Raw genomic sequence first — 19,433 nt, forward strand, 5'->3', positions numbered from 1 at the left:
GCCTTCTTTGCTGGCGAGATTACAAGTTGTGTCTATTTGGGACAGGACATACAATATTTTATTGACCACGTCCAAAGAGTTTCTTCTATTGTCATCATCCGTTCTGCTCTCCCGGCTGCATTTATCCAGATAAGCATGCTGTGAAGAATGACAGAAGACTTCAACTTCATTTGCAGGGAATGTCTCGCGTGCATTCGGGGGAAGATCAAAATGCGTGGATGGTCTCTCTTCAGTTGCTCATATATCGGATTTATCAGTTAATGCTATTTCAGCATTCTCTGGACATGTTGAGTGCCTTTGCGCGCCCCCATTGTCAGCGTGTGTTCTCAGCTTGTTCTGAGCGTGCCATGTTAGGATCCTTAATGGCAGTACGTTTACCGCATTCACCCCATCCACCCCCTGCCCATTTGTTTGTACATTTCTGCCAGTTTCGTCATCCTGTGTGTTGTTGCCAGCCAGCTCACTCTCCCCGTCCCTAACCGCTCCCTGCGAATCACCAACAGGGGAGAGAGCAGCAGGCTCCACACCGAGTCCCCCACCTCACCCACTGGCAGCCAAGGGCACACCCACCAGAGGCACACGAGCAAGAGTTATGCACACGCTCGAAGGACAGCTTGAGAGGTGGTGAGAAACCATAGCCGGTGAGGATGTTATATCAGTCTGGGAGGGGGAGCTTAAGGGCAGCTGTTGGGGATTTTGATGGGGTCTTGGGTGTGTTATGGGCTTGGGTGCACGGCCCTTCCCAAGCCCAAGGGGGTGAGCAAGTTCCGGTTCCCCATTGGAAGCACTTACTTGATTAATCCCAAAAGAATCCAGCATGGATCTCGGATGTTTGGAAGATGACACAGAGTTCCAGCGCCGCATTTGAAGTCTGGTCTATGGGTGGAGGGGCTGCTCTGCTCGTAGTCCGGCATTGCAAAGCTGTTTTTTTGAGAGCGAGCGTTCAGCATCAGGCATCCTCACAGCCCTCACACCCAAACACCAAAACACACTACAGTCTTTGTACTGCTGCCTCCAGGCAACAGCAAAGAAATGGTAGAAAGACTCTCGGACTCTCGAAAAGTCAGTAGAACAGTAAACAGCAAACAGCTTGAGTAAGATTCCTGGCCAGGCTCAGGCTCACCAAAACACACTGTGCATAGATAATGTCAATTTCAAACAGTAAAAATAAATGTTGGACAATGAACTCTACCAAGAAGAAGTTGTTGAAGGTCTACTAGATAAAGACACTTCTGAGGGCAGTCAGCATTCTCTTACAGGAAGCCAAGAACCACTTGGAGAACCACTGATTCTAAATGAAGCAGAAATAGCCATGACTAGGTAGAAAATACCATGTATCAATCTAAACAATCCGAAGAAGACTTGTCAGTGCCCAAATCATAGCTAAATGATGAACAACTCACCCATTATCTAGAGGGCACTGAATAAATTGAACAGGAAACTAAAACTTGTAGCTGTAAACATTATAAACCTCTGCAGAGGAAAACTGCCACTCCTCAACATGCCTGTCAACTAGGCGGACAAACTACAATACCAAACACAGGATAATCATAGATATTGAGCACAGAAATGCAAAGACAAAGAGGTAAGGAAAACCCACTAACCCAACTCTAAAACCTCAACTTTCCACATATTTTTTTTTTATTATACGAGTATATAATCACCAAAGTGATTTTTACAAGAAGATGAACATAAAATTTCACAGCGTATTTAACTTTCCACATATACCTTTCATACAAAAGCTCACACAACCACCTCTGTGCACAACAATCCTCACATACTTAACCACATTGCAACAACAGACTTACAACACATAACCCAGCTCAACAGCACATAGGAATTTGCACCTACCCAAAAAATGCACCTAAGCTCAGAGAACGGTGCAAACTGAACTAAGGCTGCCAACAGGACATCACAACTCTCACTCTCCTATTCCCACTACACCCTTCTAATTCCCCCACACGTTCCTTTTCAGAAGCACCAGAGTGCCTGGGGATCACTCAGGTGGTGACGGTGCACTTAAACTCTGACCCAATGAGGACCCAATGAGGACTGCCATGGCAGAAAAGAGGAACAAACCACCTCCCCACAATCTTGACCTTCAAGCCATGAGTGAAGAATCCAGCAATGACATCTCCAGGAACATACAGGAACCCAGAAAGATGGATCCTGGTGGCTCTTTGGACCAAGAAGGGTGGTAGCCTTGCAGAAAAAGATACCTGTCATACATTTAGATATACACTTACGGGATCCGGTTGTGCCGATACGTGCTGGAGGTCTGTTCCTGCGGCGGTGCAGGCCGCGGGTGTCGTCTGGTTCTGCACCCACCCAGCGGCTTGGTGGATCCCGTGAGCTGTGGCACCCTTGGTGCTGTTGGCCAGGCTCACGATGGGGGTTGCCATGGTGTTTGTGGATGCGCTGGAGTGCCAGCTTGTCAGTCTGCCACTCACGTGACCCGCATCTCCTGCCTGGACGGCAACAACCCACTCATGTGACGCCCGCACAACACGGAGGGCGGTCACGTGTCCAGGAAGTAACAGGATAAAAGATGCCCATTCATGATACTCAGAGCTTCTCAGCTGTATTCTACAGTGTTTGGCTTAACCTGTGCTCCGTGTTCTTTTGTCTGACTTCCTGGATTTTGGACCTTGTTTTCCTGGTTTTTTGGACTGCCTTTGGATTTGCCTTTTGGATTTGGCGTTGTTAACCTGGACATCGTGACCTGCTGCTACCTTGGATTCTGCTCTCCTGGATTGCTTTTCTCTCTCACCCTTTGGCTCTGGCATTTAAGGAATCTGGAATACTCAAGTACTCTGTTTGTGGAACCTTGATCACAGTACCACGTTGTTCCTAGGTCTTTTCCCATCTAGACCATGGTGGACCCTGCACGTGTCACATCAGAGGTACCCTTCCATCTCCTCTATTCCAATCCACGACACCATTCAGGGGGAACATTTAGGTAACCAGTTGTCATTGGTCATCCCCACAGGTAAGTGCCCTTGTGCTTGTATTGTTGTACATATCTTTAAAGTCCCTATATCTTTGCATACCGAACGTTGTGTTTTCATTTGCAGCCGCCTGGGATCCGGTGTTTTCTCTGTTCCTGCCACCTGTGGCCTCAATAATCGGTCAGCAAGTTGTTCATACTTTCTCTGACTGGTACTTGGGGACGGAGGTATACTAATCCACGTGGTCCTCGGTTCTTGACAATACCAGAATGGGATTAATGGCTGGGGACCACCTACGATGTTCCAAAGAGCAGATAAAGAGGGGTGTTTGTGCCCCAGCCTCCTTTCATGTGGCTGCAGCTTCCAGCACCAGTGCAGGAGACCATGGCAGTAATTGGCAGTAAACTGGCTTGGAAATTGGTTCCATGTGGAAGGCGTGACGCAGTGCATGAGTGAAGGCATCAAAAGAATTCAGGAAGCCTGGGCTTGACTATCTGGAGCATAAAACCCAAACCGGGATATGTCCAAACTACTGTACACTGTCAGTAAGGCGAGAGGTAAAATGGCAACAGCAGCAGGAATCAATGGGAAAATAGCTTCCGCGGTTCATCAGACATTCTTATTCTAAGTTGCAGAACACGTTATCAAGAGGGAAAAGAAGGGACCAGGCAGCGCCTTAAGTACTACTGAAAATAGGAGTTGGACAAAAACCCACCCAGCGGTCATTAGAGAGGGCTGGGTGCAAAAAGTCTGATTTCCAACCATACTGGTTGGTCGGTAGGACTTCCACTCACCAGAAACCACTCGCACAAGAAGTGAGAGGGAGAGCCCAGGGACCTACACTAGTCTAAACCAGTTAAAACAAATATGGAGGCTGCTAAGGGGCTCACAAAGTACCCATGTGTTCATAGCAACCATTTTTGAGCCTACCTCATGGTTGCCTTGAACAAAGGAAGCCATGAAATACAAAGTGGCGGAGTGCAGGATTTAAAAAATACACACTGGTGCCCCAATGGCCGCTAAAAAGGTGTGTTGGGCTACCAATGCATTACAATCATTTGGTGAAGCCACATTTAAAGTACAACTAGGGCACACATGGGGTGCCTGATATATGCCAATAGGTCTCAGACTTAGTAAGGGGCAACTTGATTGACCAGTTGAAAAATAGTCAGTCTAGTTAGTTTATGCTTGACATTTTTGTAAAGACTGCCATTGTGGTTGGCAGACCATTTACGCACTGCAAAACCTTTGAAACAGGGTTAACACCCGGAGCAATCTCCCCGACCCATGTTAAGATTTAAGGGGGGTCACAAGGGGTGCAATATATCCCACAAACACATTTTTTTTTAAAAGGCTGTTTTTGCCATAGGATTTGCAGACCCAGATTGGACCGATTCAATGGTGTGGACCGGGGCATTAGAAAGTACGCCTTAAATGCTGTGATGCTCTTCTTCAGACTTCCCCACATACAAGTATGTTGTCTTGAAAGTATTTGATTCCTAGTATTCCTTTCAGAGTGATCGCAATCAGTCTCTGATATAAAGAAGCCGCCGAGCATAATCCCAAGAGAGGTTTTGTGTATTGGAAGCATCTGAACTCAGTTAGATGAGTGAGTGTCAGGTTTAGTTTTATGTGGTTCTAAGCACCTGTTGTGCCCAGCTTGGCGAATCATTTCACTCCGATGAGGGGCAGTATTAGCTCTGTTATGTTAGGCAGTGAAAAGGTTCAGGATTCTCACCTTGATGCTCTCTTTAAATGTATGTAGGTCTGCCTTCTTGGTGACTGTGAAGGGGTACAGCCACCGTGCTGTCTCCACTAGCTCCATGGCATCGTCACATTGCAGCAGATGCAGTCCGTCCTCAGGCTCTTCTCCTCTCATCTTCCATTGTCAGGCCCATATCTCAATGTGCGATTCATCGTGAATGATCTATTCTTGATGCAGGTCTCATGAACATAGGCTTTTTGCTTTTAAGTAGACCTCCCAAAGCCACTGTCTGGGCAACCATTACCTGCTCATCCACATTCAGATTTAGCTTGATTTAGCTTGATTTTGAGATGTTCCTGCTACAGCCACCCAAATACTGGGTCGCCTTCATTGTGATGTACGTTTTTCCTGTCTTTGAGCGGAGGATGGAATTGTATGTATTCATTTGAGGTTATGCATCACCTTTTTAATTTCCCTGGTCAATTTGAGTCTTGTGCACTATCACGAAGCTGAGTGGGATCGACACCAGACAGATCCAGAAATGTAGGTTGAAGCAAGTGTTTATCTGGAATTGATACAATTGTGAGCCCAAAAAACAAACAAAGCGACATTAAAGGTTTCACAAAGCAGAATAGAAGTTTCAATATCAATGGGATGGCTTGTCTTTGGTTCAACAGTTCTTGAAACCTCAGTCTGGGCTCCCTTGATGGTGGATGTATATAACTTCAGAGTCATTCACATCCCCTATTTCATTTGTGTCTCCTGGATCTCAAAGCTCCAGTCATCTGCTTCTCATTCTGTATGATGGAAAACCCATTCCCAGGTGTTCAAAAGGTCCATAAGGGCTTCCATGCTAGGCCCTTCTAAATGGAGATTCATGAACGGTGGGTGAGATTGGCCGGCTCCAGACCTTTCCCTAGAGAGCAAGAGGCTTCCACCTGTTTAATTTTGCTTTCTCAAATGTCTCACCGTCTTAGGGTCCTGGATCTACTCCCCAAGCACATCACGTCTTCTATCTCCTAAGGGGTTCGGACTTCTATCTCCTTTCCTCTCCTCGCCAGACTTCTGTCCTTCTTCTCTTTTGCCACCCACCTATACCTCTGCCACTCCCTCGCTCACTCTTGTAAGGCTTCATGCAAGCCGTCCCTAACCTCTCCACTTCTTTCAGGGTGTTCTCTTCTAACCCTTCCTTGAATCCAATTCCAACCTTCTCCTTAATGTGCTCCCCACTCTTTCTGGATGCAAGCCCCAATGCTCCAACTACAAGGCTGTCATGACTATGCTTTACTGATAATCCCTAATAAGGTTGAAACCAGGTATGTAGTTGTCCTACTGCCTTGCAAAATGTCTGTCTTGGGTTGATTAAGCTAGGTTTAAGTAGTGCTGCCCTCCAAAACAAAGACACTTTTCAGAAGTAAAAGGCTTGCACTTGGGCTAATTTGCATACCCACAATGCCTTGTTGCTGTGGCTCTGAACTGGAGATAAACTTCTAGCGATTGCTACTAGGTGGCATTGTAGAATGTCTGGCTTAGCTCAAATGGATTATCCAACTTTAACATCTTAGGTGAAAAAACATTTCTTTACACCCACCATAACTTTATTGGTGTTTTGCAAACATGCCCCAATGCTCCAACCAGAAGGCTGTCAAGACTATACTGCACTGATGATCCCTAATAAGGATGAAGCCAGGTATGTAGTTGCCTTGCAACATTATTTAAACGTAGTAAGCAAAACACGTTAACACTGTCTTTACACTAGTATTCAATGAAGACATTGACCACCATACCCTCCGGTGTACTGTTCTTTAGTGGGCTTATTTGCAAAGAGGTCTCCAGCTTTAGCCTCGGTTAGAAGAGGGCTGAGCTGCTCTTTAACAGTACACCAGCTTTTTTCTACCTTTACTCCTTTTTAAACCATAACACAAGTGAGAACAAGTTTAAAATAGGAAAATCTAAAAACCTAATTGTAACTACTGCTATAAAAATATATGTGCATACACTCAACCCTATTCCACATAGCAGCTGCAAAAAATACTAAACAAAAGACAAAGTTCACACTTTATATATGAGCAGTTTTAGAATGCTGGCTTAGTGTTTGTCCAAACCTTGGTAGCCTGTCTAGGGCTACATGAGGACCCAGATGTTCCAAAGAATGCTCCTCCGTGGTGGATTGAAGCCTCGAAGCCCTACCCCACCCCAGTGGGCAAAGTGCCAGCAGAAGGGCACGGGAGAAGGCCCCAAATCAGATGGTGAGGCTCCAACCACTAATTAGTTTATTTGGCCTGGTGAAGGCCCAGAAGGAGGGAATCAGTTGTTTTCACGCGCCACGTATGCCAACTGTAGCCAAAGCGATGAGGAGCTTCTTGGAGATGACACAGAGTTCGGCGGCCCCTGCTAGTTCCACATGTCAAGAGCGGCCCATGAGGAGAAGAATAGCAGACATGAGCCACAGCTCAATACAAGGGTTCAGAATGGCCTCCTTTGCCACATAATGCTACAGAGATTGCTTTTGCACTATATTCTCCGAAAGTGACATCTTCAGAGGTTAAAGCAAAGTGTAGATTACATTTTAACATCCCTCGAGCACTTTCAGTCATGATCACAGAAGTTTGATTTATTTCGTCAAACCATGTACCCAACGTGGTGAAACTCGTCCCCAATTAATCAAAGTTGCCCCTTTCAGGTGGATGGATATCCACCTACTTAGACTTTGCAAACCATGCTCCACCTCCTTACCAATGCCACCTTGGTTTCCTTACAGTAATTACAAGTTGGTTTGCAGTAGAATACGGCTCAAAGGATGCCATCAACCTAACCAGGGCTATCTGTGAAAAAGCGGCAGGTGGCACAGGTGGTGTGCCCAACAATCAACTCCTGGGGTGCTCCTGTGCTCATTCGGGCCATTGGAGAATGAGGAGGTCACCACTGAGCCATGTCCTCCAACTCTCAAAACTGGAAAACTGCTGGTTATTTTCCATTTAACTCAAAGCAAACTCATCTAAATATGTGACGGTGTAATATTCAAAGCATCTTAAAATGGTCTGGTGCAACCACTGCTCAATTAAGGAGACAGAAAGAATGGCTCTGTTAAGAGAATCACACGTCTTGAGATCTATGAAGATGGTGTACACATTTCCTCTTTCGGATAAACATATTTTACCTTAAGGGTTATTAGCCCAGGAACTGATCAATAGTGCATGCATTTTTCTCAAATCACACTGGGTTCTGGGATATGACATTTTAGTTGAAACTGTCTTTGGTTCTTTGCAAGATCAGTTTTACAAAGGATTTAGCAGCCAAATCTATAAGGACAATAGGACGAAAACAGATTGCTACCAAAGCACCTCCCTTCTCAAAAATGTAAACAATCTCTTCTCCCTAAAAGACATTGGCAGGGAGCCCACTGACAGGAATGCTAAAACTACCTTCTTAGAGAATGGATCTGACACCACAGGCTTGATGGAAACGGATCTATGAGTATGGACGCATTTGCTTTTCAGAGATGAGTGTCCAATGAACTTCCTGTAATAAAGAGTGGGGAGCTACAATATACTTCACAAAGGGGCTCTAGAGCGGTCCTCTTTGATTACATCTCAAGGGACCATCATGGATTATCCAGCACTGGGATAAGTAGTTTGGGCGCAGGAGAATTTGTTGAATTAAACTAATTTCTTTAATCGAACTTTGCCTCAAATATATGCGGTGGGGTGAGTAAGGGTAGTAATTAAGGTGGAGGGGTGCATGCAGGGGGTCTACCCAACATATGCTTGCCGTGAAATGGATCACACAAAAAAGAAATAGTTGAATACAAATTCGATTAATTCTCCTCGATCAAATCACATAGAACCCCCAGCACTGACCTGGGTCCTGACTCTTGGTTTATAGTTCGAGGAGGTTACCAGGTTTCTAGAACATGATCTCCTTTGTATCTATGGCCTCTTCCAAATCTATCAATGCTCAAAAAATTCCAGCCCTCTTTTTCTCCATCACCAATGACCTCTAACCGATCCTGCCAACCCTCACAGGTCTACAACAGAGGAGTCTGGGGCACATTTGTCTGCTATGTTTTGTAGACATCTTTTCTTATGAAGACGCTATAAGCCTCAAAAAAAAGTGGCGGTAATGGAATTACTGCAGTTTTTCCTGCACTGCCAAATTATAATTTTTGGTGGATTAACCGCTAGCGGAAACACCATGTGGTCAATACACCGATTATTGGAGGAAAAGTGTCGGATTCACCTCCAGCTTGTTGCTGGAAGTAAATCCTCCACCTTTTCAGCATATTTATCTAGCAGTAATTCTGCCAGTGGAAAATCTGCCAAAAAACTCATGTAGTCCTAGGGACTCCAAAAACCGGGAATTGCACTGATCTCCCACCACTTGTAATCCCATGGTAAAGCCACAGGACCAAGTGGCGGTAACGCTAACTGATTTTGGCAGGAATTTGGCAGATTTACTACCGAATTACAACCAAACTTGGAATGAGGCCCTATATGTCATACCCAAGGATACTGAGACCTATTAGGGGGACCTTGTTCTTTGTGTGCCTTGGCATTTGTAAACAGGAATCTAAGGCTCTAACTAGATTCTCACAGTCCTCAATTATTTGAGCGGAGGGAGTACCTTCAAAATTGTGTTGAGATGAGTTAAGGCAATCGAACGCTAATCTTTGTCAGAAACCATCTCAGCTTTGCCTGGGACCTGATTTAAGGGAAACCTTAGTTGAGGAGTAAGAGCTTGAAAGGATGCGACCAAAGGTTCATGGTAACTCTCTAACTTAAGTGTGCCTTACATGTGCACTACATACTACAAAGGGATTAAGCTAAGAAATAGTCGATCAGACTTTGAAATCTAGGGGAACAGATTGCCTGATTAAGTGCAGATCAGGAGGCATCATTTCATAAAAGAGGATGCACATTGTGCCAATGGCCCAAGTGTGTAGTGTCTGGTTGACTGTATAAGTGTCATACATGAGAGTCAAGAGATTGAGAGGTGTCAGTCGATGGATCTACAAAAACACAAATATGTATTCACCGTCAGCATTTATTTTAAGACCAAACTAACCCATAGGTATTATATTTTGACTGGGGTCCCACTGCATGGTTATGAGGGTATCAAAATGATATACAAAATTTCTGTAGGTCTGTGGACATCAGTCCATCCCTCTTCCCCTGTGATCAGGTCTGACTCATTAGCAGAAAAAAGTCACTCAAAGTCTTTGGGGTTTATAGTGCCCTGTGCTTCTTTCCTGTCTTTTTGCTAGGTCTTTATTGGCTGCTGTCGATGTAGTCAGGATTCAGGGTTGGTCCACCTGGACTCTCTTACCAGGTACACCTGACTAGAACCCTTGTGTTCAGGTGGGGTCTGGCCTTGAGCGATTGTTGAAACTGTAAACACTACGGATTTTGCCTCACCCCTTCTTGTGGCAACAAGGTGGTCACTACTGATGAACTTCCTGTGGTTGGCTGTCAACTGTCGGCCTTTCCAGCAACGTTTTCGGTTTCAGTGCTTCAGAGACTACCCTGACACTCTCCTCTTGCCTCTTCTCTTTGCCACCTATCATCTCCCTTTCTGCTCTGTCTCTTTCCATCCTCATCTTCTGATTGCTCCAGCAAATTCTGCCCCTCCTGTCTTACTCTCCTTTTCACTCTTTTTCGCCGTCTCTGTTCCCCTCACTTTTGCCCTACTCCTGTGCGCCACTCTTTCACTTTTCAAACTCCTCAATTTTTCTTACTACCTCCATGGTTTCTTTCTTCTGCCTGCCAATTCGTACCCTCTCCTCTCCTCGAAATCTTTGGCATTTTCTTTCCTTTTCTCCTCAACTGCTCTGCTGTCACCCCCTCTCTCCCTAATCTCCCTCACCACTTTCTCCCCCTCTACTAATCTTATCTCCATCATCTCCCCTTCTGCTCTGCCTCCCCTATTTTACCTCCTCGCCATGCTGCCTTACATTAAACTGCATCTCTGTCTCCTTGCTCCCAACTTCCACCTTTCACAATGGTCTTGCTCCCTTTTTATCTCTCTGTAAGACTGGGCCCTGCCTGGGTGTGATCAGCTGTGTTTTCCATGTGAACATGTCCTGTGCGTGGGTATCGTTTTCACAAACTACTGAATGACTACCGGGTGACAGCAGTTGGCCAGCCGACCGTCGTGCATCTCCATTAAGGAATGCTACATTACCTGCATCTGCCATTTTAGAATTATTCTCAGAGCGGCCTACATCGCAAAAAAATCTCCATAAGGTTAAACTATTTGGCAAGCACTGAACTCCACGAGCGAGGCCTATGGTTCTACCTGCAAAAACAGGCAAATCGCTGTCCCACAATGAAGCAGCCATCCCTAGGTGTGTTGTGCGGCTCAAAAGTAGCTTTGGAGCACCCTATGGTTCTCTTATGAGTGGAATGTTTCCCGGGACACCACCCCATGGTAGAGTGCACATGGCTTGTTATATACACAAGCAGAGGAATTATCTGAAGAGCCTTTGGGCTCATCATATACACCCCACGGGCCATCATCATAGTGCATGTGGTGCTCCCCAAACTCCAGGGTCCCGCCTCCCGTTCCCTAGCCTCAAGTAAGTGACTGCCACAGATGCATGGGCTTCATGCTCCCTGATGCGGATGCGACCTCTGCATCCAACATGATTATGCAACCTGGTGGGGCTCTGGTGGCTGGTAGGGTGCTGCTGGGAGCCTTCCTGAGGGACCTGTCTGGCGTGGTGATGGTAGATCCAGTGTGCAGGTGTAAGGTGTTGTGTAGATGGCGCAACTGTCCCTGTCAGTTAAGCTCAGAGCTGTGTGGGTTGTAAAAGCATGTCCCTTTTGGCTTTTAGGGGCGAGTGGAGCTGTCAGATGCTCCCTGGTATGTGCCCCTTGCTTGGCCTGCACGCCTAGTCGCTGTCTTGTGGATGGGGAAGGCTCGATGCTCCCAGCGCCTGGCCTCTTATGTGGACCTTCGCTCTTGTGCTGTGTAGAGGCCTCTCCTCTGCGTAGTCTATGCTGGGGACTGCAAAATGTACTTAGCACTCTTTGAGCGCGTGTGGTGGCATGGCCTAACGGTGCCGGGCATGAAAGAGGAGTATAGGGGTGCACAGACAGGTTAAGTAAAAAGTCTGAAAGTAGTAGGATTTATAAATAAGAAATGTATCAACAAAGGGTAGTGTTCAGTATTACAATCAGTCTTATGGTGCAATCGGGCTGTCGTCACAAGGCCACTTGGGACAGAAGAAAGCAAAAGAATCCAAAGCTGTGTATTGCTACACAGCAAGCCCAGATGCACTCAAATAGGGAAAAAGATATCCCTCTATTTCTATTAAAATTCATTAAACATTTGGTGCCAAAAGAGGCGTAAATTTTATGATGTGTTAACAACGTGTGAACTTCTCTTATTTGCAACAGAAAGGGTCATTTAGAGCATTTGGCAGTATTATTCAGGATAAAATATACAGTCATAGAGGTCAAACCGATAGAACAATCAGAACGAAAACACTAGAGCTGATTTATGGATTTTAATCTTCTGAGTCCAACAAGTCGTACATTAGTAAGCAAACAGTAGTACAATCAGTGTTCCCTATTTGCATATGGAAAGGACACTTGTAGGTATTCAATATAACAAAGGTGAGAGCAACAAGCGTTTACAAAAAACCGCTTGTAAGGAGTAACACAATTGTAAAGCTGTATAATAGTTACAGTGCAAACAGACTCTAGATGTATGGATTTGATCATTCAACAGTTCATAAATGAAGTCTCATATTCAGGTGTGACCCGAATAAGACCGACGCGTTTCGGTTCATGGAACCATCTTCAGGGGATAGACTTCATTTTTATTTTCATAAACATTAGATTCTAACACAGTCTCTGTGGGGTAGGAAAGAAAAAAGATATTTCAATAAAAACTCTCTGATTTACATAAAGTCAATTAACATAGTGAGACGAGTCAGAGTCACTAACCTTGCTGATATAAGTGCCAGGAAACAGACAGGTAATCCAGACAAGAAACAACGGATAGCCAAAAACCACAGTATGTTGGGGTATCTATGGAGGTAAGGACAAAAGTTAAGCTATTAAGCCCACCAAAAACGGGCAATCAGTCCATAGTGAAGAGAAAGAGAGATTTAGAATATAAGTACAGACAGTAAACAATGACAGACTACGACAAATCGTTAGGCATTAGCCCGTGCAGACAAATGCAAGTAAACTGCATGAACAAGGGGAATTGGAGGCTTTAGAACACTGCACAAGTGCAGCAACACATACTGGTAAGGTTTAGCTGTACAGTGAAGTCCAAGGTATGTAATAAAAGCAAGTACAATAATATAATACTAAAGTCTCAACCAAGCGAGGTACGTGGACCAGGTTATTGCAACGTGTAACTGGTTTCAGGGAAACAAAAAATGCATACCTTCCAATGCGAACACGCAATGAACATCTCGCCGCTGCAGTGCGAGCGAAGTAACTGAGCTTCCCAAAACTACAGCGTCGTCTTGGTAACCCCGCGCATGCGCGTGAGAGCACCAAAAGCGACGTCCATCCTGGTGTGGGCACCAACGAGTGCAGCGTTGCCAAGGTAATGTAACAGTAAACAAGAGTGACACACTGAAAGAGACGGGGCGGTCTCGAGCAGTCCGGAGAAAGGGCTGCACATAATAGTTGTTAAATGACAAATGGTCATTAAGAGAAGGGCAGTACGTGTCCAACATAAGACCTAGTCAAGGGGTTAAAATAACGCGCGCGTGGGGGCAACAACCGTATTTCAAAGGAACTACGTGGTGCCCCCACGGCGCGGCAAGTGATTAATCATGGCGATCGGTCAGCAGAAGCTAACCAGCATCCACAAAGGTAAGAGAAACGGTCTAAAAAACCCAAAAAGGAACAGAGACAGTAATCGACAACAATGGAGGAGTCTAATCTCCATGGGCAATTCAAGGAGGCCACGAGATGTATGGAAACGTAGAGGAGAACTCAAAGCCCTGGGCGCGGGCAAGCAGCCAACAACAAGGCAGAAGGGAGAGTCAGATGCATGTCAGAACTTGAAGAATAGCTGACAAGGAGACATCACCTACTACCACCCCATTTATGATAAATCTATGAGTAAGCAGTTCAAATGGGAATCCTACCACCTTCACTCTGGGAATGTCAACAAAATATTGGCGGAAATCATTGCCTTAAGATTGGAACCCCTCACAAGCGCACTTGTTCTTCCAGATCAGTCTGGGCTTTTAGCTGGCTAGACCATACATCAGAATTTGAAACGTTTCTTCACTATACTGTCTGCTCTTGAACACAATACACAAGCAGTTTATTTCTTGGTGGTCCTTCTTATTTGCTGTACTAAGCAGAATGGGAATTGGGGATCCCTTTCTCTCCTTCATAAAACTATTACACATATGGCCCAAGAGTTAAAATTCAGATAAAATGTTACTTATTCAGCAGGATAGGGCTGGGATGAGCACGGGACATTACTATTTGTCATTACAATTGAACACCTGGCAAGTATTCTGAAAGAGCAACATGGCGAAAGGGTTATACAAATCTTCACTCAGAAAGTAATTGTATCCTTATGCATCAGTGATCTGCACCTATAGGTTTCTAATCCCCAAATGAATATTGCCCTAATAGTAGATATGGTGAAATTATTTGGAACAAAAATCAAGACTAAAAATAAACTGGAGAAAATCTGACATACTCCCGCTAAGAAACTGCCAATCATATAGGTCTGACAGTTGGGCATTCAGGTGGCTCCCAAGAGAAGTGAAACACCTGGGTATTCGGTTTGCCAAAGACCCTAAAGTTCTTCACCAGAGTGACTATATGCGGCTGTCCTGGACTCCAATGAAGCAAAAATTGAAAAATTGATCTGGCTGTCTGTTTCAGTGATAGCTGGAATTTCTATCCTTAAAATGATAATCCTTCCCAAACTGCTCTACATTTTTATCAATGTGCCAATAATAGTACTCAGATCTTACATCACTAAGCTGAGGACGCTACTTTTGAAACTACTATGAGGCTGGGGGGCATCAAGTGTGACATGGGAGACCGTGACTCTGTGCCCATGGACAAGGGTGGATTGGAGATCGCAACCCTGGAGATATACTACCATACTACACAAGTCTGTCAATTCATAACTTGGTATGCAAATGCTTGGTATGTACCACAGGTGGCAATAGAGAGGGCAGTAAAATCTCCATTGAGTCTCTCTGGGGCTATCCCGGGCTTTCCCCAACCGCCATGATCCTCTGTCAGAAGGGTACCTCTCTACACAATCTACTGAAAAAGATGAGTCATGCACCCACTTTATCGCTCAATGTATATATATATATATATATATATATATATATATATATATATATCACTAACAAAAACATTGTTAAAGGGACGTTATGGTTAAGTTGCACTAGCAAAAACCTATAAAATTCTATGGAACAACATTGTTACAGGGACATTATGTATGGCAATATAACCATAACGTCCTGTTAGCAACGGTTTGTTACTAATTCCTTGGCTGCCCTCATGATAAACGTGTGGAAAGGGCGAATTGTCTGGTGTATGTATCCATTTGCGCTACCCCTTACTTTTCTGAAAAGTGTTGGTGTATCGTACCAATTGTAGATGTACATAGTAAATGTTGTTTAGTGTGGCAGTAGGCTCTCTTTTTGTGTTAACAGTGCATGATAAACCTGTGCCGCACAGTACTGGCCGAGATGACTACAAATGAGCAATGTGGATGTTTCCTAGGGACACTGCACCTGGTTGGGGTATGTGCAATCACACTGCAAATATCCATAAGACTCCATTAGTGGCCGCATGGCCGCATCTTCGAATGCACTTTTAAGTAGTTGGGGAAGCGCACATGTTTCCGTTTCACACCTAGACCCATGCATAGGTCATCCACTGTCTGCTGGTAACACCGCCCCTGTTGCCAGCCCTAGGGATTCATGCAGTAGGCTACCGCATTTAAAGTACTGCTGCCGACTTCATGGGCAGCTCTGCAAACTTACCAATGTGTTGGTAAAGCACTCCTAACTGTATAATGGCCACTGGTAAACAAGGAACAGCAACCTGCATTGTCACATGGCCGTGTTAAATGTCTCATTACTTTCATTTATCTGCTGCCTGCCTTTCCATCACCCGTGAAACAAATACATTATGTCTGCACTGAGCAGTGTGACGGAAAGTATCAAAAGGTCGCCTGCCGGTCGTACATTTGAAGAAAACATATAACTGCAGGTGGGACAGTTTGTACTAATTCTGTAAAACGGAAATGCTGCTGCATCTTCCTCACGCACATACTAGTGCATGTAAAGGCAAGTAAGGAAACAGCAAAATATGCAGAGCGCAGACTTCCTTAGTAGTGGTTAGAAAAGCGCTGTAGCTGCATGGGTCACACAGAATAAATGGGTTCCTGCTGCACGTAATGAAGTTGTGTTTCCCGTCCTTGTAAACATTCTTGTATTCCACAATGTATGTGTATCCGTGAATGCTACCCCCAACTTTAATGGCGTAGCATAAAGTGTTTGTACTGCATGTGACAACAACTGAAATTAAAGCTCAAGGGACCAGTGGGCAGGCTACCGCCCTTCCAGCAATTACATAGGGTACTTTCATGTACAGCATTTTGCACATCTGCTACGGGCAACAAGAGGGGCACTCCTGCAGGGCAGTAGAGCTGTAAAACAACCTTTGCAAACCATTTGCCACGCTACAGACCCTTACTCGGCAAAGGGCATTGTATTGTGCATGTATTGCAATGCGCTACTGTACAGAGGGAAGGTACTTGGTACTTGAAAGGGCGTGGGAACGTTCCTTATGGGAGCATTACAATGACCGGCGCTTGTGTAGGTGAGGACCACCCAATAATTCTGTCTCCCGACACGTCCCCTATAGTACCCAGGCAGGTGCTGCCCCTTCTGTACCGGACCTTTCCTGCCGTTCCTTCTGTGGCGTGTGTGAGAACACCATAATAAATGAAAATAAACTGTGAAATGGCAAAAGGTAAATAAAGAAAGCACCTTTCACAGATCAACAACAGAATTTCCAATGCACGCAAGTAGGGCGGGAGGCGTGGCAGTGTAGTAAACACTGTAGTTCAATCGGTTACAAAGGGGGTCGCTGTACAAAGAGGTTTTTTTAGGTGCTGCAGAGCATTTTCAAGAGAGTCACAGCGCAACACTAAGTACAAAAAATGTCACTAATTTCAAGAAGGGCACCAAGCCAATTTAGATGGGGTGTTCAAAAATCCAGATGGCTGGCACAATAAGATAAACGTTATAGCTGGGGAAAAGTATTCGTGCTGTGAAACGTCATAGTCCCATGGGTGAAGGATGCCATTGGCACATGTCGGACAAAGGCACAAATACTCTTCTTTGCAATGTACCGCGCTGTCTGCATTCACGGACCAAATAGAAAATGACGCTGCCACATTAGTGGCTGCATAATGCGATAGAAACGTATGCAAGAGATCTGAAACAAACGCATGAACTGGGCAAGTTCCTCCTTCATCGCAAACGGCACTTAAGGTTGTGTCACATGCTGCACCATTTTCCCTGCACGTTGAACAAATACAATATCGTCATGATTACGTGTCACCCAAGTTTCACACAGAGAAACCAAAATCTGGCACTTCCTTGTAGCTACTCCATAGCACTACACATGCACATGATAGATTTCAAAATGAGTAGCCACTGCATAGTGTTTTCCATTCACTTTCACTCAATGTATGTCGGAATCAATGTTCCCTCTAAGGTGCGCGGCTGTGCGGCCGCGCACCTTTGATTCTGATGCCGCGCATATTGTTTTATTTACCGCGCACATCACTTTGCACATCCATTTACCTGCCCTTCCCTCCCTTCATCATTAGTATGATATGCGCGTGGTTATCCAATCAGGACATAGAAGTGACAGACCATGCTTTATTATGATTGGCTGCCGCAGCACTTGGCTGCACGTGCCATGCTACTACAGCCAATCAAACACGCCTGTTCCCTCCGCTCCGCCCCCAGGCGTAAGGCGTGGCAGTGGCACCTTGCTAGCTCTCCACTTCGGTGTGGCTGTCCTCGTTCGTGCTCCAGGCCCCAGATTGTGTTTCAGGACCATGCGCTGCCTGCCAGTGCCACTGCCTACATTTACTGGACTGGAGTGGGATAGGCCCTGTGATTGTTGGCAGTGTGAGCGTGACCCTCTCCTCGATGATTGACGGACAGATTAAAAGGTATGCAGCACAGTAGCGATTGTGCACCTGGGAGCAGCTGCGGCGCTCCTTTGCAAAACAACATGTTTTACCATTCCTGTAATTTTATATTAAAATTAATCATAGAGTTTCATTTCAATATAAAATTGTGAGAATGGTAAAACTTTTGATTTTGTTTTACAAAGTACATGCGCGTTTACTAAGTCGACCACACCAGTCTTTTTGCAATCTGGTGGTCTGACTCATCGTCACCGAAGAGGCTTGTGCGTGACAACAGCTCTCAGTTCCATTCTTTGAAAGGGCCCGCGCTTTTTTTGAGCATGTCCCTGGAATTGTTCCAAACACTCACAGGCTCACAGCTGAGCCATGTAACAAGTTGGCACTCTAATTATTAAACCCTATATAAAGCATGGCATTCATAATAACCTACAAACATTCATTTTAAACAGCCCTGCCTGCTACCACCCATATGTATGTGTGGGGGTGCACAATGCTCTGTATGCTTGAACAAGAACACTTTTATTAAACGGATTGAATTTGTCAGAGATCTCAAAATGAAGACTGAGCAATAACTAGAGGGCTACCCAGACTAGAGCAAGAGTGAACCACAGAGAACGTGGGAACAAAACCACAGAGAGCGGGGGAACAAAACCACAGAGCGTGGGGGAACAAAAGCACAGAGTGCGGGGAAGAATGAGAGGGAGAGAGAGAGTTTGGCAGTGGGGAGAGCGAGAGAGGACCACACAGGAAAAGATCCAGAAAGAGAGAAAAGGTGACCATGTGCTTCAATCAAGCACTCCACTCACAGCCAATATCTTCCCCAGTCTGCACTGCAATCTTCAGGCTTCTCTTCGGTGGAGCACAAAGACAATCTATTAACCTGTGATACAGTGTCAAGGGACACCTTCATAGACGAATCAGCGAAGCTTAGAGCAGCTGATCCCTGGCTGTCACGTGGTGTGTGTGCACGAGATCTGCTGTTCTTTTGCACAGCAGGAGGGATTGATTCTGGTCACTTCTAGGAAGATGCTCAGATCAGCTCCAGTCTATTTGTAACTAGTGGCTTACACATTTGAGCACCCAAAGAATATGACACTTCTAGGAAGATGCTCAGATCAGCTCCAGTCTATTTTTAACTAGTGGCTTACACATTTGAGCACCCAAAGAATATGACAGTGTGAGACTTGGAGGCCCAAAGGTCTTTTAGTAGGTCCCTTGTTAACATTCTTGCAGGCTGCAGCTCTTTCTAACCCCACAGCTTGGAAGATTGAAATGCACGTAGATCTGAGAAATTCCAGGTCTATTTCCAACCGAGAAACACTAGTTTGGTTATCCAATGAAATGAGCTTTGAAAACTGGTGTCGATTCAATTTGCAAGTTTAACTTTTATGCTGTCAGGTTAAAATGATCAAACAAGTGGCTTGGGTGCGTGCGTATAGCATGTTCCCATGTCAATCTGACCCCAGACTCCCCCCACCCCTTTAGGCAGCGATGACGGGACATGTTTGCCAACACAGGTTTACTAAAATCGGTGATGGATGGCCCAGGTAATGACGGGCTGCATATACAGCCCACTTTATCATGTCAGATATGCA

Source organism: Ambystoma mexicanum, chromosome 10, assembly GCF_040938575.1.
Source record: "Ambystoma mexicanum isolate Mex_15411 chromosome 10, UKY_AmexF1_1, whole genome shotgun sequence".
In the NCBI taxonomy this organism is placed as follows: Eukaryota; Metazoa; Chordata; class Amphibia; order Caudata; family Ambystomatidae; genus Ambystoma; species Ambystoma mexicanum.